This window comes from Trachypithecus francoisi, unplaced genomic scaffold (genome assembly GCF_009764315.1).
Source record: "Trachypithecus francoisi isolate TF-2019V2 unplaced genomic scaffold, Tfra_2.0 Lachesis_group16, whole genome shotgun sequence".
Lineage (NCBI taxonomy): Eukaryota > Metazoa > Chordata > Mammalia > Primates > Cercopithecidae > Trachypithecus > Trachypithecus francoisi.
Genome location: NW_022681461.1, coordinates 39,441,932 through 39,465,301, shown reverse-complemented (window position 1 = coordinate 39,465,301; position 23,370 = coordinate 39,441,932).

Here is a 23,370-nt window from a genome sequence, read left to right as displayed (position 1 = left end):
GTTAGTATGATCAAAGATGGAACACCACATTATGAAACGTAGATGGATTAGAAAAAATTATACCTCCGTAGCATGCCCATAATATTTTATTTCAAATGTTTGTTTCAACTCTCATTAATAAATAAATACGTGTCATATGGCATTAGGTGCTAAGGGTACAGAGAAGAAACAGATACATTCTTTGCCTTCATGGGAGTTATAATCTTAGATGGGAAGAGACATGTAAATACATTATTTTTAACACAATATGATAATATGCTACAATGGATAGGTGCTCATGGGATGGGGGTTGTGCAAATATAAAATAAATTTTAATCAATCTGGCTTCTTGGAGGGGTTGACACCTCATGTATTTTAAAAAATGATGAGGAATTGGCCAGATATCCATCTTACATAGAGGCATGATGGTGAGCAGTTGTCAAGAATGCATAATATTTAAATGTGATTGTATCTATTTAAAAATATATAATTTTCAATTCATTCTGTGATATGATAAAAGGAATTAAAGTTCTTAGGGGGTTAATAAACTTGTTAATGCAAATTATCTAAAAAGAGGAAGGGCAGTGAAATAAGGAATCTGTTGTCTGAAGTAAAAACAATGATAGTAGCAGTAAGTGTACAGATTGGAAGTTGGGGAGCTGAGCCCTCCTACTTTGTTCTTGAAGGTAATGTAGATTATAGTTAGGTTATTTTTACAGAGCCAAGATTTATGGGTGATGTGTTTATTATATCGTTACTTATAACATGATAATGGGAAACAATAAGGAAGCTTTTATAAATTTTGATAAACCATGGGATATTTTACTGTTACTAAAATTATAATTTTGAAGATTTTTAAAAGAAGACTGTGTTCTTAAAAACAGGACAAATTATGAATTAACATTATAATACCATACCCCTTTAATACATATATTTATGTAAAACAGATACATATGGGTATTCAGTTATATGTTTGATGTGCTTTTGTTAGGGGACAGGGTTCCAGGAAAATGCTTACGAAAAGACTTAAACACACCCATCATTATTAACAGTGATTATCTCTATGTGATAAATATATATATGTGTGCTTTCTATTTTTTCTTGAAACTTTGATGTGTTTTACATTTTGTACGATTGATTCATTGAATAACCTCTAACACGGCTCCCATAATGTTTGCCTGATGATGCTCATACCTTTGTGTAATCCCCTCTCCTTGAGTTGGGGCAGAACCTTTGACTTGCTGCTAACCAATTGACTATGGCAAAGGTAAAGGATGTCACTCCTGTGAATATGTCATGTTATAATACAAAGGTGATGGAATGACAATCCCATGGGTATGTTATGTTATATAAGACCACATCTTGTTAGTAGACACATTCCTGCTCTCCTGCTGACCATGAAGAAGTAAGCCACTATATTGTAAGATGATCGGTTGTGAGGGCCACAGGCAAGAAACTGGCTGCCTCTAAGAGATCAGAGTGGCCCCTAGATGTTGAGAGTGGCCTTCAGCCAACCACCAGCAAGAGGTCAAGGCCCATAATCCTACAGATACAGGGAAATACATTCTGGCAATAACGTGAGTGAACTTGGAAGTGGATATATTACCAGCTACGACTCCAGATAAGAATCTAGTCTTAGCTGACACTTTGACTATAGCCTTGCAAAGGTCCCAGCTAAGCTGTTTCTGGACCTAACCACAGAAACTGTAAGATAATAAACATATATTATTTTATGCTACTAAATTTGTGGTAATTGTTATGCAAAAGAAGAAACTAATTGCTTTGGACAGAATTGTGTTCCTTTAAAACTCATATGTTGAATCTCTAATTCCCAATGTGACTATATTTGAAGACAAGATTTTGAAGAGGTAATTAAGGTTAGGCGAGGTCATAAAGGTGGGGTCCTAATTTGAGAGAACTGGTGGCTGTATAAGAAGTGGAAGAGATCTTTCTCTCTTTCCCTCTCTGTATACACACAAAGGAGAGATCATGTGAACACACAGCAAGATGGCAACCACCAACAAGCCAAGAGAAGAGCTTCAGAATAAAGTCTACTTTGTTGTCACCTTGGTATTGAACTTCTCAGTCTCCAGAAATGTGAGAAATAAATTTCATTTGTTTAAGCCACTTGGTCTATGATATTTTGTTATGGCAACCCAAGCTGATTAAGACAAACTTTGACATCAAGAAATAGGGTGCTGCTATGAATAATACCTAAAAAATGTGGAAGTGTCTTTGCATCTTGATAACAAAGGTTAGAAGAGTTCTGAGGTGCATGATAGAAATATGTGAGGTTCTGATCAAGTCTTATATAGAAGTGAGGATCATGTCAGTGGAAACTGAAAGAGAATCCTTGTTATAAGACATCAAAGAACTTGGCTGAATTGTGTTCTAGTGTTTTATGGAACTTATGAGTAATAAAATTAGATGTTTAGCTGAGGAGGTTTCTAAGCAAAGTATTGAAAGAGTGGCTTAGTCCCTCTTGATTGCTGCAGTAAAATGTCAGAGGAGAGAGAGGAATTGAAGAATAAATTGTTAAGCAAAAAGAAAAGGAACCAAACTTAAAGATATGGAAAATTTTCAGTCTGTTTATATTGCCAAAAAGAGAAAGCCTGCTGTGAAGAGAACACCAAGAGTGTGGCTAGACTGTCACTTCAAAAAGAGCTTTTGGGATTATACCAGCTGAAACCCTGCCAGTTTTTACGGAAGAGACAAAGATGGGACAAAGTGAAGAAAGGCTGTTGGACTTCTTGGACTTGATAGGACAATAGGGCTTTTTGGCTGCAAACATTCACTATTCTTCCAAGAAGGAAGTTATCAAGCCTTCTGTCTCAGTTTCAACATGTCAGACAACCTCTGTTCAGAGTCTCGAGGGCAGGACTACCCTTGAATGATGTGTAAGGGTGGGGTTTCCTATAGCCTTGGAACTCGGACCCTGGCCTACAGCTATGGAGGTGGTGCTGCCACACTTGATCTTGGACTTTCTATCCTCCAGAATTATGAGAAAATAAATTTATGTTTAAGTCATCCAGTCTTTGTTATGTTGTTAAGGCATCCCAAGCAGACCAATATCCCAAAGTGATGAATATAGAAATATTATGTTTTGCAAACATGAAAGATCAAAATAAAGAGGAAGGGGTGGAGCAGGGAATAATTCCCAGATTTTGATGTAGGCAATTGGAAGTAATTCCGTTCAGTTTATGTAGAAATACAGAGAGAGGGGGAAAAAAGTCAATTTGGTGGAATGATAATGAATAATTTTTTTAAAATTTCATTGAAATTTTTATTGAGATAATTTTACATTCACATGCAGTTATTAAACATAAAAGAATCTGTACACTTTGCTAAGTTTTCCCCAATGGCAACATTTTGCAAAACTATAGTACAATATCACAGCCAACATATTGAAATTGAGATAAACCCCTAGTATTGTTCAGATTTACCCCATGCCCATTGCAATCATTTTTGTCTTTATTACATTCTATAAAATGCTGTCACCGTGTAAGTTTAAGTATCCTACCCCACAGTCAAGACACTGAATAGTTCCAACACTACATGGATTTGAAAGATTGGCTTTTTACAACTACACCCAACTCCCTCCATTTTCCCACCCCAACCCTCTTCTTAAACAATACTTCCTGGCAACACTACTCTGTCTTCCATTTCTAAAATGTTGTCATTTTAAAAATGATATATAAATGGAATCATACCTTCAGGGATTGGCTTTTTTGCTTAGCCTAATTTTTGGAGATTCACCCAAGTTGTTGGGTGTATCAGTTTGTTCATTTTTATTTTTGAGTGGCATTCCATTGTATGTATGTGCTACAGTTTAGCTTTTTATCTGTTGAAAGACATCTGGGCTGATTCTAGTTTTTGTCTGTTATACTAATGTATAAACATTTGTATACATGTTTTTATATGAATATGTCTTCGTTTCTCTGGAATAAATGCCCAAGACTGAAGTTGCTAGATTGTATGGCAGTTACATGTTTACTCTTATAAGAAACTGCCCAAATGTTTTTCAGTGTAGCTGTACCATTTTATATTCCTAGCAGTAATGCATGAGTTATCTCATTTCTCTGTATCCCTGCCAGCATTTGGTGTTGTTGATGTTTCTTATTTTAGCCATTCTGATAGGTATATACTGATATCTCATTGTATTAATATTTTTCATTTGCATTTCTCTAATGGCTATTGATGTTGAATGTCTTTTCATGTAGTTACTTGCCATCTATCTATCTTCTTCAGTGAAATCTTCATGTAGTTTACCTATTTTCTAATCAGATTATTTGTAAACTACTGATTTTTGAGTACTCATATGAACAGTACTTGAATATATATATGAATATATATACGTATATATATGAATATATGTGTATATATATAGGAAACTATTGAGTTTTGAGTACTCGTATGAACAGTGCTTGAATATATATGTATATATGTGTATATATGTATATATGTATCATGTATATATATGTGTATATATGTTTGTGTGTATGTGTGTATATATATTTGGTAAATGAGTAGAAATGATGGAGAAGAAGAGATCTCTCAAAGTCCAGACAGACAATCAAGAGGCTGTACATGTAAGTCCAAAGTCCTGAGAAGCAATAAAGGATAGAAATAAAGGTTATGAACTTGTGACAGTTAAGAAGGTATTAGAGCAGGTCTTGGAGGGCAAAAATATCAAGCTCTTGTGTCTCCTTGAAATTCAGAATAATGTTTTACCCTCAAAAATTTTACCGTATGTAAATAAATACTCTTCTATTTCCTGAACTTCGTCTTATATCAAACACTAAGATTTTCTCACCTACCATACACCTTAAATACTACCAGCATTTGAGTGGTTTCGGTAAGACACATGAATATTTTCAATAACAACAACAACAACAACAAAATCTAAATGTATTTTTGGTATGTTGCATAGACCCAGGGAGACAGGAAAAGCTTGCTGAGGCTACAATCTAGAACTCAGATCACACACAGAAATAAGGTACTGATATCCACTTTGTAATGAGATCCTTCTCAAGACACTGAGAAACTTCAGAGGGAAAACCCATTATCTAGAATGTCTAGTGGTAGACAGTTTTGGCAATCTAGTTAAGCAGGCAAGCTGGAAGTTTAACATGAGCAAAATATACAACACCAGGTTAGAGGAGAAGGAAAGAAAGATATATTTGAAATTATAGAAAGAATAGAGCATATTTGTTTATAGAGGAGATCCAGTGGCAAAGTAAGAATTTATTATTTCAGACAGACCCCTGGGTGCAGTGGCTCATGCCTGTAATCCCCGCCCTTTGGAAGCCCGAGGCAGGGGAATCACGAGATCAGGAGTTTGAGACTAGCCTGGCCAACATGGTGAAACCCCGTCTCTACTAAACATACAAAAAAGTTAGCTGGGCATAGTGGTGGGCACCTGTAATCTCAGCTACTTGGGAGGCTGAAGCAAGAGAATTGCTTGAATCTGGGAGATGGAGGTTGCAGTGAGCCGAGATCACATCACTGCACTTCAGCCTGGGTAAAATAGTGAGACTCCTTCTCCAAAAAAAAAAAAAAAAAAGACAGACCTTGACTATTTGAAGATGTTTGTGTCATTTTCTGAATTTTATATTACAGACTGAGTTTATACTCAAAATTTAAAACTAATGAAGTACTGATGCTAACCAAACAGAAGTCTACTCAATGGAGTAGGGACTGGGAGGCTCCTCGGGTGTACTAGCATTAACACTTTAATTATTGGGTTATGGAGACTCCTGGAGGAGAGACCAAGACTACAAGAGCACTGGGGGATGGGGTTTCTGTCAGTCTGTGCCAGTTTACCAATGGTAGATAAGTCGTTTAATATTTTAATGACCAATATAACCATTACCAGTGCAGACTGACTGAACACAGGCTAGACCATATGTGTATTACTATAAGATCTCAGGGGCGTCAGGCTAGGAATAGATTGACTATGAAAAAGGAGCTAGGGACCTGCTTGCTCAAAGATAGAAATTAAGGAATAGGTTATTTTTGAAAATTATTTTACTATGGGGATCATCCAAATTGGTTTGCTAAAAAGTCGGAAATCCTGAGGGTATAAAATGATATGACTTTTTTTCTTTAAACACCACATTCCATTCTCTGATGACATTCCTTTCTTACTGGGTAACATACTTGCTACCTTAATCATATTTGACAATTCTATAGCTTTTCAGTCACTTTTTGTTATTAAAGTGTCTTATTTTTATTGTTAAGAATTAGTTTTGATTATTTTAAATCTTCTACCTCATACCTGATTCAGAGATCTTCCCCTTGCCTGTACACAAGAGAAACTTATGTACAGTTGCCCTGAATATATGTGGGGTGGGAGTACTGGGATGGGGCTTGGGGGTGGGTGGCGATGAGGGAATGGTAAGAAGTTCTGGAGCGTCCTTGCTTTCTCACATCTTTTTCTACTTCCCTGCTATCTGTCTTGGTTGGGGCAAGATAGGAAGGAGGGACACAGTCCTTCCATGTGTAACTCTCCTTGCCAAGTGCTGTCTCTCCTTTGCTGGTTGTAGCCACTGTTCTATCTTTGGCCTTATGTACTTTCTGAGAACCTGGAGCTCACACACTGCCTCTCTCGCAATCATTTGGTGATTCTTCAGATTACTTCTTGTGGACACTTCTCTAATGTGGCAAAGCTGGCTGAGGTTTGACCTTCTCCTTACCCATCCTTACCCCTTATCAGCCACCATCACGGGTGGCCATGTAACAGTCTTCGCATATGAGAAGGTACATGGGTTTGTGTTGCTTTCATAAAATAAGAATTGCCTTAAAAGTAAACATTAGTAAAAATATACAAAAGGCAAGTGACTGGCAGTAAGAGAGCTACATTGAATAATGTCTGTTTTCTTTTAAGGGAATACGTGGTGTTTTTGTTCAGGAATAAAAAGAAAGTCTACTATGGGAGGATACAATTTTTTTTTTTTTCTTTTGCCCCTTTTACTCATGAGAACTGAGCAGTTCAAATACACCCTGTGGGTGTTAGGATGTGTGTGCAATACACCCAATCAGTATTATTTGGGGTCTTTCCCCCAACAACGCAAGAAGGTCACCAGCAGATATGGCAGTGGAACTATCCAAACGTAAGCGCTGCTAAGTTGGTAATAATTATGACTTAGAGATTTGGGGGTTCTAGGAACCCCCTCTCCCCAGGAAATGGCTTCACTCGGGTTCCACAATATGCAAAGAAGGAAGTAAAGTCAATAATGACAAGCTGGCAAAACTTAGGAGAGTCAAAATTATTAGTTATAATGAATAAGATGACTAAAAGTATATACATATTTTTGGAAGAATGGCTTAACATGTATATCTTATGAATTCATGATGAAAATTTTATAAGATAGGCATATGCTGTCTTATGTTTAGATGAGAAACTGAATAATAGAATGCATAATATGTGACAGGCAAACTCAGTTTTAGCTAATCCCAAACCCCACATCCTTTCTATGAAATTCTAGTGGCTAATATATAAAAAAGAGAATAAGAAGATTGGGTTATAAGTTGGTTTTGCTCAAATAAGAGATAATTATGTTATAATAAATTATTGCTCTGAATTTCCAAGTGTTTTAACTTTTTCTGAAATCATTGTCTTCCCTACTGAGAAAATAACTGAACAAAAATGATACTGCAAAATTTACCTAAAACATCCATTTATTTTTTCAAATTCATAGTTAGTGTTTTCAGTTGCTTATGAAAGACTTTTTTAAGCCCAGAAGCTGCTGTGTTCAAAATTGCAGATGCCAATGTATACTTCCTTATGTCTTCCGTGTTTTATCATGACATTTAAATAGCTTTATGTGCATATAGCAGAGTTACTATTTGCATGAAACTTAACTGAAGAGTAAATATTAAATGTTTTCAAGCAGACAATAAAAGATGAAATTGATTAGCATCCTTTGCACTTTTACTCTTTCTATTATGAACAACTGCTAAGGAATGGTCATAAAGGGAATCTCGGGAAACTGCCCAATCTTTGTTATAGGGACTGAATTCCTGGAACTTTCACTGTCATACTAAGTAGACCATCTAAGATAAAATAGTTCTGTAATAAACATTCTCTTCATTGGTTTGAAGAAAACAGTGATTCTATAAAAGTGTTTTATGAAACACATTCTTGTGGAAACTTTCCAGGTAAAATGAGCTCCACGGAAAAAGTAATTGGAAAACCACTAGCATGTTTTTCAGCACAACAAATACATTGAAAACTTCTGCAGTAGAAAGTTATCAATGTTTAGTCTAGAAAAATATGGAGCTAGCTTAACCACATGGGAGGGAGGATTTTGTAATCTTTAAGACTGTGGTCTCTGGAATCTGCTTGCTCTACTAATTTTAATTGCTTGCTCTACTAATTTTATTATTGAGGTAAAATTCATATACCATGAAAATAACCATGTTAAAATGAACAATTCAGTGGCATTTAGTACATTCACAATGTATTTACAAACTGTGTCCGGTTCCAAAACATTTTCATTACCCCAAAGGAAAACTCTGTATCCATTAAACAGTTGTTTCCAGTTCCTCTAACTCCCACCCCCAATTTGCTCCACTTGAATAAATTGTGTGGACATTCTGCTTACCCTCTTTGAGGCTCAGTTTCCCACTTATTCCTATGTAGATAGAAATGGCTTTGACCTTATATGGTGGTTGTAAGAATTCAATAAAGTAATCAATACAATGAACTTAAACCATTGTAAAAATTAAATAAATGTTACAGTGTTAAACTTGTGTAGCTTTCTTTTGAATCCAAAGGAACTAGTGTTCTAGAAAGCACTCTCCAGGAAGTGTGAATCACAGTCACCACAATAGGCAAATACTGAGAGAGAAGCCATAGACTTTGTCTTATTTAGAAGCTAATGAATCTCACATGACCCTCTGGTGCTCCAGAAGACTCAGAGTTAGAACTTATGTTTCTCTCTGTCATTCCCCAGAATATTTTTGCTAAAGTGGCTTGAGGTTGATATTAGAACAAGATGTGTTGAAAGAAGGAGGGAGTTTTCCAGATATCCTCAATCTAAAAATAAGAGGAATATAAAGGTTTATGAGAAGGAATACATTTCTTCAATATAAGAATTGAAGGAGATAAAACAGCTGACAGCAGCCCTAACCTAGGTCTAATTATTTTCTACTTGATAGGTATTCATGATTATAAAAATTTTAAAAGTGTCATTGACATGGAAAAGCAAACTATAAAATGTTTTAAAACATAAAATTATGTTTTATGTTTATATATGTAAAATATGTAAATTTAATTACAGGTATAATTTTATATAAAATGAATAATATTTGACAGTGAGTAGGTAGGTCTAAATGAATTTTTACCAAAATGACAGCAGTAATTCCTATGCTGTATCAGAACCTCAGGTGTTTTTCATTTGCCTTTGTATTCTTTTATATCTTTGCTTAAATTTCCGTATGTGTATATGCTACCTTACAGAAACAAAGCAACCAAGCTATGTCAACAGTAGCGATGGATTACAGCTGTACTATATTTGTTATTTTACTCAATTTTTCTTCATAGTTGCTGTAAGCACAAACCTTTAGAAAAACATAAAACTGATTATGAACGTTAAACAGATCAGCTTGCCTCCAAAGGCCTGAGGAAGAAAGAATGAGGAAGAGTTTGATGAGCCCTGACTTATTCTTCCAAAAATACAATTTGCCCTTAACAGACCTTAACCCTGGTAATAGACAACAAACTGAAGCTGTCAATTTCTTTTTCCTGTCTTTTTCGTACAATCTTTCCCAATTTTTCCCTTTAAAATTTATAATTCCTTCCCAAATTCTACAAAAGTTAGCATACTCAGTGATTTTAAAGGGAGATGATCATTTATCACCCCTTGGTACACTGGGAAGTTCAATTTCCTTCTCCTGATCTTCTGCAGTCTGTACTCTTTTCATTTGCCTCCTGAACCAAAAGATACAAAATCTCACTGGGGTTCTCAAACCTGAGTCATTATAGGAATCATCTGGGGATCTTGTTTAATATGCAGGTTCTTGTGCATCTCCCCAAAATTTCTTATTCCTTAAATCCAGAATGGGATCTGTGACTCTGCAGTACTATATTCCAGGTTACATCAAAGCAGCTGATTCACAAATTATACTTTGATAGACACTGGAAGCTTTCAAGTCCTTAAAGTCTAACCTGCTTTACAAACCTGTGATTAAAATAAATAATTTCCTCCATTGTTTTCTTCTAAAAGCATTGGTAATTCTCCTTAGCACCTTTTATTGAAGATGTGTCTGGTGATTCAGGTAGAACATGACAGCTTATCTAGCATACTAACCACGTGGACTGTCCCCACATGCTAAATGCAGAAACAATTGAACAATCTGCTTTACGTAAACTTTCTTTTTACAATAGATATAGTTCAACTGCCCATAACAAGTAGAAGAATCAAACCTTCCAATTATACTTTGTGATTAGGTTAGTGTAATTTCAACAAAATAGTGCCCTTAAAAATAAATTATTGACTACATAGCCTGCAATATTAATATAATATTATATGTAATATATAGTTTGTTTTTAAATAAAATGTCTCAAAGATGCTAACGCATTTTTTGCCATTCTTGTGAAACAGTCAAGAACTTCTATTTATCACCGTTTGCAGAGAGATGGAATCACTGAGCTATTAAGTAACTTGAAGAGGGTCACCGAGTCAGTGACTAAGTCAGAATAAACATTTCATCTCCTAGCTCCTTGAACAGTAGTTTTCTCAACAAATCCCATCGCATTTATTTCTTCCTGTAAAAGTTTACAAGCCATCCAGTTTCCTGGGAGGTTCTTCATTATGGGACATATAAGGATTTGTACCCTCTGGAAGGTTGAAAACTAGAAGCAGGAAGTCGTATTAAAGATAGTCCCTGTTTTTCAAAGACTCTTTCATTCCTCCAGTTGCCTTGTCATTAATTGTTTCATAGAACACATATTCCATTCATCCATCCATCCTTTCATTCAAGCAACCCGTTTTTACTGAGCATATTTAATATTTAATATGTCTGGCATTATGCTAATAAATAGATTATAGTTCTTTTCCTCAGGTCACCCAGCCTGGTGAAGAAAAAGACACATAGACAAATGGTATAATATAATAATTGCTATATTGGATCTAGGGGAGCTAAGTGAGCTTATGGGAAGAACACTTGAGTTTATTTGAGGAAATCCTAGTTTTCTTAGAAAATAGGAAATATGAGCTAGGTTCTTAAGGGAAGAATTCACATGGATTCAATGTAAGGATAGGGGCATGAAAAAGGGAAGACAAAGTTAAACCTTAAACATAATGCAGTCATATTCCACCCAAGACATAAGTGGAGACCTCTGAATTTAAACTTTAGAGGCCCAATAATTTCACATGTAATTTTCAGAGGGTGCTTGTGACACATTGGACCTTGATTTTTGAGGCCTTGATAACCTCCACCATGCACAATGTGGATCCTGTGAACTTTCATACCCTAAGCTCACCCCTTTAAAACCACCATCACCCTGGCAGACATCACCTTTATACAATTTTGATTTATAAAACCAAAATTTCTTTATTTAAGAATGTATAACAAGCAAACACAAAAGAGAGCCAGTATTTTTAAATGGTAAAAAATAAACAAAGGGAACAGTCACTCCCCACGTTAGCCTTGTATGGTTTGGCCTGAAGGGTATTTTTGTAACCAAGAACAAAGCCCTCAAAATATAATGGAAACATTGACAGACACTTAACTCTACCAGCTCTGGTGGGTCCAGCCATAATTCACTTCATAATACAAATTGATATGTTGTCCAGAGGGGTCCCTGTATTGGTGTTATTGAGTGTTTTCTGAAACGTTCTGGTTCTGGGCTACAAAGCTGCAAAATGAAACTGAATGATTCTTTCTGGAATAGATTCTGTGCTAGACCCCCTCATTCACAGTAGTGATATCCTTGGGGAAAGACCACAAGGAAATGTCCTATAAAAACTGAAAATATAAAATAATAAACCAAAGCAAAAAAAAAAAAAACAAACTAATGCAATGAAACAAAGTTTGTTGTATTAAAAGTCTAACATTTCTTCTCACAAGGCATACTAAAAAGCAGCACACCAGAGGTGACAAGGGGGCAGCTTGCTTTAATTTAAGTGGGGTTAGTTGTTAAGTAGAGAACAAGTACACTCTGTATTTGCAAAAATCATGCAAGGGGCCAAAGTTCAGCCATTCCAGTGAACTTGCCAAGCAAAGTGTGCCGTGTGTTTTATAATATAATGCAAATGACCTCAATCTGAGGTAGCAGCATTTCCAAATACCATTTAGGGCTTTAATGACTTGTCTTAGAAAGGTCGTGCCAGGCCATATTTAATAGATCTTCTAAACAATGTAAAAAGATTCTTCTAAAATTGTATACAGCTAATAATTTTAGTGTAAAAATAATTGTCCTCCATCCCCACTGCATCTCCTTCCCCAAATGAAACTTTTGAGGTTTCTTTACTGAAAATGTTAATGTCATTTTCTTATCTCTGGATCTGAGTTCCCTCAACCTTAATCTTAAACTTCCATGTGCAGAGTTGGAGTTCTGATTATTTAAAAAGCTCCACGGGATTCTGAAAATCAAACTCAGAGAATTCTGAAGGCACACTCCATTTTTACAAGAAACTAGTACACAAGGATTCTAGTGCCAGCTTTTCTGCTGTAAACTGTATAACCTTGAGTTTATTATAACCTCTATGGGTCTCAATTTGTCCATCTCTAAAATGAAGGTCACAGACTATCTCTTACATTCTTTAATGTTGTTCCATGATACCATTTAAGCCGGCTAATGAATTACTTAAATATCGAAGTCCACATTAAGCCTTATGGAAAAGCATAACTGGCAAGATTTTCCTCTCAATTACTTGTGCTAATAGGGGCCAAAATGGCATGGATACTTTAAATTCACAGATAATCCCCAAACTTCAATTTAGCTAAGTATTCCAACCTCCTCTCCTGCCAAACCATTTACAGGGGATTGAAACAATTAGCACACACTGACTGGTATGAAATTTATCTCCTTTATAATTCCTTCATTCTCTACTGCCTTACCACTGAGATATTTTCATGCTTACAGTCCTAAAAATAGAAATGAAGACTAAATCGAATATAGTTGTTGTATAATCTACCAAATTGTTATGTTTCAAAATATCCCACCACTGTTACGATTTTTAATACTAATTAAGAGCTTATCCTGTGTCACGTGCTTTATATATCACTTTATTTAAACCTCACAGTCAGCTTTTTGAGTAGTGTGTCAGTTTTCTTTGCCTGCTATAGCAAAGTACTACAAACTGAGGGGCTTAAACAACAGACATTTATTATTTCATAGCTCTGGAAATGAGACATGCCCCCTCCTAGCTCTGATGGTGTGCTGGCAATCTTTGGCACTCTTTGACTGGTAGATGCATCATTCCAATCTCTATCTTCATCTTCACATGTCATTTTTACTGTGTCTCTTCTTCACGCTATTTTTAAAAGGGACACTAGTTATATTGGATAAGTGACCCAGCCTACTTCAACATGACCTCGTTTTAATTTGATTTCCTCTGTTCAAGTTTCTTTTTCCAAAGAATGTCACATTCTGAGGTACTGGTGGTTAGGACTTCAAACATATCTGTTTTGAGGGTGACATAATTTATAACAGGTAGGGATTATTCCCATTATTATTCCATTGTAGAGATGAGTTAACTAAGGTTCTAATGTTGCATTAATTTGTCTGGAGTTCAAAAGCCAGTCAGTGGTGAAGTTGGAATTTACATCCACTTGTCGGAATTAATTCTTAGTGTCTCCAAGCTTTGAGCAGTGATTTTAAAATAAATGAATAAATAAGCCTGGAACCAAAGTCATCTTGCAGGGGACCTGTAGTAATCCTAGGAAGTCTAATAATGGGGTACTCTTGTAAAAATATTTTTTAAAGTTCAGCACTTAGTAGTGGAGATTTAAAAGTAGCACCTAGGAGCACTTTTCTGTTTGTTTCATTGTGTGGATATGAGTGTGCTTGTTTTGGATCTTCATTCAAGAACCTGTCTGCTGTGGCAGGAGAGGGCCCATGAACATTCTGAAGTTATGTAAGTTGCATTGGAAAATCAAAATTAGGCCCCATATTTGATTTTTTTCTGCAATGATTATTTAATGTACTTTAATGATTGTGACATGTAAAGTCAACTGGCTGCTCATTAATCTTGTTCTGCCCTGAGCACCTCCATTTGATGTCCTACACAGAAATGGAATAGGGCAGAACCTTGGGCCTTTGGAGGAAGCATATAGACTTCAGGAATTAGGGAAGGAGAAATAAAATTTAGAGATTAAATAGAAAAGTTTCCATTAAGCTCTGAGTCCCTGGAGTTCATAGTTTTCCTCTCCTCAAGATATCTTGTTAGTGGTTGAAAATATTTCACTTATTTCAGATTTCTTATATATTGTTAAAGGGCAACCTGCAGAAGAAACTACACACACACATACACCCCTAGTGCAAACCTCTGTGGGAAGTTACTGAGCTTCACATTATAATTTAATGTGAATCTGTTGGGCTCACCCTTTGCTTTAAAGAACTCTTACTGAGATAGGTTATGGTGAAGTAAATAGAAGTCTTGATGCAGAACTGGATTAAACAAAGGGAGGAGGAGTTTTGGACCATGTTTTCTCGTCAAAGAGAATGCGTGGTAGAGGCATCATGGTTTGCATATGTCTAAGCTGAGGGAGTCTATAATTTCTCTGTAATGGTGCTATAGATTAGATGTTTAATCTCTATTTCCAGCTGTACTTTTTGGATTGCTTCATAATTAAAGCAAAGAGAGCTTTTGAAGCCTGTGATTGCCATTCATAGTATTTTATTTTTGAGCATTTCAATAATAGTTACATAGAGTATATAATTGCTAGAATAAATTTAAAACATCTAATCATCACCTTTGATTGCATTTAGGATATGCACTAGAGAGAGGAATAAAGGATTTGGCATATTGGCAAAACCTTTGCAATTTGTATTAGTAATGGTGTAATGTTAAGTAAAACTGGTTTACATTAATCATACAGAAGTTTATTTTTCCCACTTGTTTTCAATTAAAATACCCATCTTCAAAACCCCAGAGCTCTTTGTTATGAAGGCCGTGCAAGTAGTTCTACACGCATTAGTCAGCATATGAACATCTTTTATTATTTTATATACACAGTGAAAAAATATTGCTGATTATTTCAAGTGACCTTAGCTAAATCCAACTTCAACTTTATGAAACTTTTTTTTTTCTTCCTCCTCCTTTTAATGGATGAGGGGAGAAAAGAGACAGGAAGCATGACTAACCTGAGAGCTATTCTAATAACGATAGTCCTAACTTTTGCCTTATGAGGTTTCCAAATGAACGGTCAGACTCTTTATATAAATCCCTTCCTGAGGCCTTCCTTCCTTAAAAACATTGGAACACACAAAAAATGATTTATTATTAAAAAGGCATTCCTCTTTTACTGACCCTGTGGTGTGTACATTCTGTGGATTCTATATAGAATATTGTCTTGTTATGGAGTCATGAAAGGAATTAAGACTGTTAAACAATGATTGATCTGATAATAGTAAGTATCTGATGAAGTCATCCAGTATTTTATTATAATCACTGCTCTTAGGGTTTAGGGGATCAATAAATAATCCCCTGTTCCTCCCCTCCTGAGCCTGGAATCAATTCAGAATTAAGACTCACGAGACAGACAAATGGAAGTCAAATAGTTTTATTATAGAGATGATTGGAAAACGTGGTTTTAAAGGTGTGGGCAAAAAGGCTTAATACTCTACCACTGAGTTAAGCTAACTTACCAACTTAATTATTGGTGCAGCTGAACACCAAAGGCCTCCCCAACAGAGCTGAGTTGCCCCCTCCCCAGTGATCACATGACAGCATAGAAATTGACTGAGATTTGAAACTGACAGGCATGGAGAGAGGCAGGAGTCAAGAGGGGGCTGAAGTGGATGTGCTCAGGGTCTTCTGCCAAACTTTAGAATCAGAGGAGTAAAGAGAAGGTCAGGTGGATTGTTCTAATGGAGACACTCACAAAAACCAGAGGAAAGAGGAAGAATGGAGATTATACTCCACATCCTGCAGGTATTGGTTCTGTTAGGTTATTGGGGTTTACCACACTATTGATTTTTCCCATCTCAAATTATCACCAGCCATGTTGTCAAATGTGGATTACAATAGTACACAATAAATGAATATCAGTATGCAGACAATAATATAATGTCACTGATACTGAAAGAACCAAATGTGGACACTATAACTCTTCCATTATTAAATTTCCAGAGGTTGACATAAATCTCCAAATAAAATCACTTTGCTGTGTAAAACTCCAGTCAAATCAAAGGACAAAATTCCTAAGTTGAAGGCCAAAGAAATGAAAGCCCGAAATAATTTATTTGCTCAGCCAGGCAGCTAACTGCTCTGATTCCCAAGTAGTGTGGGTGACTTCAGCAGCTGTCGCTCATGGAAATTGGTTGTAGTTCCTTCAGTACCTCAGCAGTGCTCCTCCTCATTGAGGTAAGCACCATCCTGCTTTTCTCTATCATTATAATTATTTAAGTATGTATCCCTTACAGTGTGTTGTTTATTTTTCTGTTTTCAAAATAAATTGAATCACAATGGACAGATCTTTTTTCTTCTTTATTTTGATTGCCTTGGTTTCTGAACTGTCCGTGTTAATGCATGTAGCAATAACTCGTTGATAGAATATGGCACAATTTATTAAACACTTCTATGGATCATTGCCCCTTTTAATTTTTGTTATTAAGAACAATTCTGGTGTGAACATTCATGCAAATATGCAAATATTTTAGTGTAGGATCCCACTTTTTAAAAAGTATAGAGGACATGGAAGTAATAAAAAATAAATAAGTAATAGGACATAGAGGATTATTACCACACTATCTTTATATGCACCAAGTTTAGAAAACACAGCAACCCACTATTTTACAGCAGTGAACCTGTAATTCACTGGTGAATGGTGGAAAGAATATATCCCAGGAAAATCTTGCTTGGACCACCCTTGCTGAGATGCCATTCAGTTCATGCCATTTTTCTGGACTCCAATAGCTGTGGTCACCTGCGTGATCTAATTCTTCTGTCATAAGCTTAATCACAACGGACCATGACTCAGAGGAAATCCACTAGTTTATACATTCCTTTTTCAAAGAATGTTTTTGAAACTTTCCGGCCATGTTGCTAAGTTTAGAAATTGGTAAAAACAGCAGACTCGGGCCAGGTGCGGTGGCTCACGTCTGTAATCTCAGCACTTTGGGAGGCCAAGGCAGGTGGATCACCTGGGGTCAAGAGTTTGATACCAGCCCGGCCAAAATGATGAAACCCTGTCTCTACTAAAAATACAAAAAAAATTAGCCAGGTGTGGTGATGGACACCTGTAATCCCAGCTACTCACAGGGCTGAGGCAGGAGAATTGCTTGAATCTGGGAGGTGGAGGTTGCAGTGAGCCGAGATTGTGCCATTGAACTCCAGCCTGGGTGAAAAGAGTGAGACTCTATCTCGGGGGTAAAAAAAAAAAAAAAGAAAAAAAAGAAAAGAAGGCAGATTAAGTCACCAGGTATAACCTGAGGCACCATTTTTTCCCCAAATAGTATATTCAAAGCGATTTAATTTTCAGCCCCAGTTTCGTAACGAATGTGGATTCTGTCTTGTGGCATGGCTCACACACTCTATTGTGAGCAGATATATTAAGTTCTGTGCTGCACCAGTTGCTGCCATGAACTCTAGATATGGAAATGCTGAAACCTGTGAAACAGGTCTTCTTGGGAGGGTTCTTCTTTTAGCCCCACATTTATTTCGTATGGGAAATCATGAGCCTGGACAGAAGTTGTGGATAGTCCTGAAATGTGCATCCCCAGGTGGTCTGCTAAGCCCAATACCTCTCTGTCAGTGGCTCCTGCTCAGAATGCTTCTTCCCTCTTTTCCAGGCTTTGAAAAACTTGTACTCTTATAGGGACATCAGAAACTTTTCATTTCTACAATATGTTTCTCTCTGGCAATGGAGAATGACCCCGATATTCTATTTCCTGCTATTGTTTCCTTACAGATTTCTAGGAGGCTCAGGTGAATTTTTAACTGTTTAATATGTTAAACCTTTCCTAACAGCTACAGGGCTACTACTGTTTGCAGATTGAGAATGTTCTGTTTCCTTTGTATTCAACTTTGCTTTGCAGTCCAGAAATTCACATACTTGTCCATATTTTATCTTACGACAGTTAAAAAATAAATGAGTACTGCATCTGCCAAAAAAAAAAAAAAAACCATAAAAAAGTACTTTTCAAACAGATCTTGTCTATCTTCACACCCTAAAATTAAAAACTCTGACCCAAGGTGTACATTCCTGCAGAGCATGTCACCTAGTTCTGGATTCAGTATATTATCGCCTGCTGGGTTCTTGTTTACTATGTTTTGTCTTTTCTATGCCTTAGTTCAGTTCTCATCCAACTTCTCAGAATCCCTAATGGCTAAGCAACACTCACATCCCAGTTTGTTATAAATTATGCCAATTTAGTGAATATTAACTCACAATATTTACTTGATACAATTTTAAGAATTCCATGTTGATCTTTTTGGCAATTTTCCTCTGAATTACGGATGTTCAGATGCCATGTGGTCTGATTATCTAAGTACTGAAGAGGTGGTTCCCCACTGTGCTAATTACTCTATCTGCAGATTTGCTCCCCTGATAGATTTAGATATGTTTTCTCCACAAGAGTTGAGTCTCTGAGACTGTCTCCTTTCTTTGATTATATTTATTGGGCACAAGTAACTTTCTGATCTAGTAGTAATTAAAACCTCTTTTCTTTTTTTCTGTAAAAAGTTTGACCTGGGCATGTCGTCTCTTGTTTTATATGTGCTTAGTTTACCCTTTAAGATCACAATATACCTCTTAAGAACAATCTTTTTCTTCTTCTAGATCAAGCTGTCTTCATTGTTTCTTTCATAATTTCATTCTCTTCGGCAGAATGAAGTACATTTTTTAAAGCATTGCAGATTTTCTCTTGGGTTCCCTGAGAAAACTTGGTTTCTCATAGTAGAGTATTCATATACAATCTTTTTATTTAATTTGCAAAGTTAATTGAGTTCCTTTTTTCCATCCCAACCAATGAAGGTGACATGTTCTTAAATAAGAAGGCCACCATTTTGTTTAATGTGTTTATTATTAAAACCCATTATACTATGATTTCAGTTGTTTGCTTGTTCTAAAGACAACTTATGCTATAACTAAGTGGTTGGGGGGCGGAGTCAAATTGAACTGACACATCATCCATGTGAATAAAAAAGTTGGTCTTTTTTACAGTTTTCTTACCTTAAATCAGTTCAGAGAAACAAAACTTTGGAGAACTATTCCAGCATTTAGCTCCCTTACTATATATGGTATGAAAAGCACTGTGATGGGGGCAGGGAACACACTTTAGAAACTGAAATATGTCCTGTGTAGCTAGAGTACAGTGAGGAAAACAAAATTGAGGCCAGAAGGATAGGCAAAGGGCCAGAGTCTACAAGGTTATCTAGACGTGACAAGGATCATGTGCAATAAGGCACTTTCTGCTCTTGAGTTCAGAATCTTCAGAAAGTTTGTACAGGGGAAAGAAATAGTTAAAATTATTTTGAGGAATTGCGATATGTAAATTGATAAAAATCATGGGAACACAGCTGAAAGAAGCATTCATTTGCCCTGCCATGATGGTGATAAAGAGAGGGAAATTTAATAGGGTGATGTTTTCCAAATTTTAATTTCATAGTCTGAGTCATTTTGGTGGAAGAAAGAGAAAGGAAACCTTTGTGCTACTTGCCTCTCTGGTGGGACTGAAGCCTTCATTTCACTTCTAGAAAACAGTTTAACAACAAAAAGTAGTCAGAATTACTGAATTATTCCTTGAAAATAAGTTCATATTTAGCATAGTCCACAGCATTTAAGGCTGTTTTGTTTCCCCATTGCATTGAAACAACAGCCGCACAATCTATTTCATATTATAAAAATTGCACCAGAAAAAGTAGAGACATGATAAACTGTAGTGTTTTAAAAATATCTGAATTTTGAGTTTTTTCTTCTGGTTAACTATTTTTATAATTATAATTTTTAATAATTAAGTTACTTTTCATGTTTAAAGTACTTTATCAATCCACTTTTTAAAAGACATTAAAAAATGTTTCAGTCAAAATCACCTATTTGCTGTATATGAATTTGAATTAGCTTGTTGATTATGGAAATGAGATTCAAGAACATGCTTTCTATTGATTTCTGATATATAGATAATATTCCAGGGCAGCATTAGAACTGCATGCAAATGATGCAGTCAAGCACATATTAATAGTTGTAAAATTGTTGGTATTATTAAAATTGCTGGAGGGCTCACGTAAAAGCTGTGTGATGAATTAGATTATGATGTGGTTTATACTAATCGTTAGTATTTATCTAGCCCGTACTAATTATCAAGCATACCAGGCAAGGAAATTTACATTCTTTTATTAATTTCTATTCTTCATTAATTTATTTACTTTTTTACTTTTTTATTCAACATACATATACTTGATGACATATTTATGTATGTGTATATTTCACAAAGTATTTGTGACAGTAGCACTTTTATTCCAAGTAAAATTTAGGTAGTGTTCACTTATGTCATTAGAGAAGTCATTGCTACAATAGCAAAGGTTATGGATATTAAAACAGGAACCTTATGTAAACATAAATTAGAGCTATTTGAACTAAATTGAGATAAGTTCTGTAAGTTCACTATGGAAAATGTATCACTGGTCATTAAATTTTCAAACTCACTCTTGCAGAGTTAAATAACTAACAAAATTGATAACAATATATTCAGTCCTCAACATCTACATGCAAAGTGTATAAAACCCATTTGTTTTTACTTAAATTGTTTGCCTCAATTGCAGCCACTCTACTGTAAAACAACTCTGGTTTCCCTCCAAAAGAAAGGTAATATGTGTATTTCCAATTAGAAGACTTGTAGATAATTGTATGAATCTCCTTTACAATATATCGTTGATTATGACTTGTTCGGGAAGTGTGATCATTTGGAAGATTGAATTAAATCAAATCTCCTCAAATGAGTTAAAATGCCTATTCAAAATGATGGTAATAAGTATTCATGCAAGAAAATTCCTAGGCTTACAGAAACACTGTTAAGTTGAAGAAGTATATGTAAAAGTCTTACAAATAGAATGACTTCATCAAGACGCTGCCCACTCAGATGCATTATGTAGAACATGTACATTTTAGGATACAGGAGGTGTAGATTATTTAATGTCACTGTTTCTATAAGGAGTAGAGAGGCTACAATATATAGATTTATTTGATCAATTAGCCTGCATATTTTCTTGTTGGATAAAAAAAAAACTCTCTTACTGAGAGCCAAATAGAAATCATCAAACCCACTCTTAATTTTTTGGAGGGAAATTTATACAATCAGTATAAATTGTGTGTGTGTGTGTGTGTATGTGTATGTGTATGTGTATAGTGACTAAAGTTTTTGGTACAAAGCAGTAAGACTTGGAGTATGGGGTTCCAAAGGAGTGTTTTCATTTCTTCTTCTGTCTTATCATGACAGTTACAGGCCATTCCTTTGGAAAAGGAAGAGGGTGTGGATTGTGAACAGGTAGTGTCAAGAAATAGGTCATGGTTTATGGTGCCAGAGAAATGAGCTTTTAGGGAGGTCAGATGGTCCGTGAAGTCCAGGGTTATCTAATATTGAGCCCTCACTTGAGTACAAGCACTGACCTAGGTGCCTTCATAGGAATAACTTATTTAATCCTTGTAACATTCCTGAGCTAGGTAATTAGAGCTAGGCATTAAGATCTTCTGTTTAGCCGGGAGCGGTGGCTCAAGTCTGTAATCCCAGCACTTTGGGAGGCCGAGACGGGTGGATCACGAGGTCAGGAGATCGAGACCATCCTGGCTAACACGGTGAAATCCCGTCTCTACTAAAAAATACAAAAAATTAGCCAGGCAAGGTGGCAGGCGCCTGTAGTCCCAGCTACTCGGGAGGCTGAGGCAGGAGAATGGCGTGAACCTGGGAGGCGGAGCTTGCAGTGAACTGAGATCCGGCCGCTGCACTCCAGCCTGGGCGACAGAGGGAGACTCTGTCTCAAAAAAAAAAAAAAAGATCTTCTGTTTATAGATAAGAAAACTGAAGGTTAGGCAAATTATCCAAATTACTGCAACTAAAAATCAGTAAAGTAAGAACACAAACTGTGACATTTTGGTTCCAGTCCTCTTGGACTCATAACATGGCTGCCTCCCTCCAAAGGATCTGAAATATGGGTTTGGCATGTGATTTTACATTTATATAAAATTGTTTTATTTATTAATGAATTTTTGTTATCCACACATATTTATTTTTTAAACACTGTCTGAGAGCCTATGGATCAAGAGCCATTGCAGGGGGATGTAGAGAGAAGGTAAGGATATGTGGGAACAGAGTATCCCAAAAAGCATAACTGAAAGGACATGATAAATTATATAAATAAGAATGTAAAAATACACATCATTTGGAGTAATTGGTATGACATAGAAGTACAATCATGCCTTTTAATTATTAGAAAGGAAGAAACTAAAGAAACTAGTAACAGTAGAATTGATTTTAGGTCTCTGTATGCCAGTATAATCAGTATGTATAACAACAAAACCAAACCTTGCAATTTTAGCAAAAGTAGATGAATATAATCCCACAGATACGTCATTTGAATTACACATCTTCGTCAAAAGAAGCTAGTAGAGGAAAGAAAGAGTTGACATTTATAACAGTTGTATCTAAATGGAAACACTAGGGTCTAGGTATAAAAGTCTAGTTGTTACATATGTGAGATGAAAAAAGGAACAAACCATGTTTTTTTTTTTTTTTTTTTAACCTGCCAGGTTTTTTTTTTTTAAGGTTGACAAAGCATATGGCTCAGACTCTCTGATGACCTCGAAGTTTTAGCATAACATGTTCCTAAACAAGAGCTACCTTTCCTTAACCCATATCTCTTTCTCAAAAGATATGAATAATGCCCTTTTCTTCCTTTCTTCATCAAAATTACAAAAAAGAAACTCATACATGTAATTACAATTATATTTCTATAAATTACCATTTATCACTGAATGCATGATGCTTCTAATTTGAGTATTCTGCATACATTTATCTACTAAAGGTGAAAGTGAAGGCCACATTTATTTTTACATGCTCTTGGAATGCACTGAAGAACATTCCACATTGTTGACAATCTTATTCTTGGTCCCCATCATACATGCTCCTTCCTTGCACAACTCTTTCTTAAGTTTCCCAGCCAATTTTACTAATTTAATTTGAACAGACACTTCTCAAAAGAAGACATTTATGCAGCCAACAAA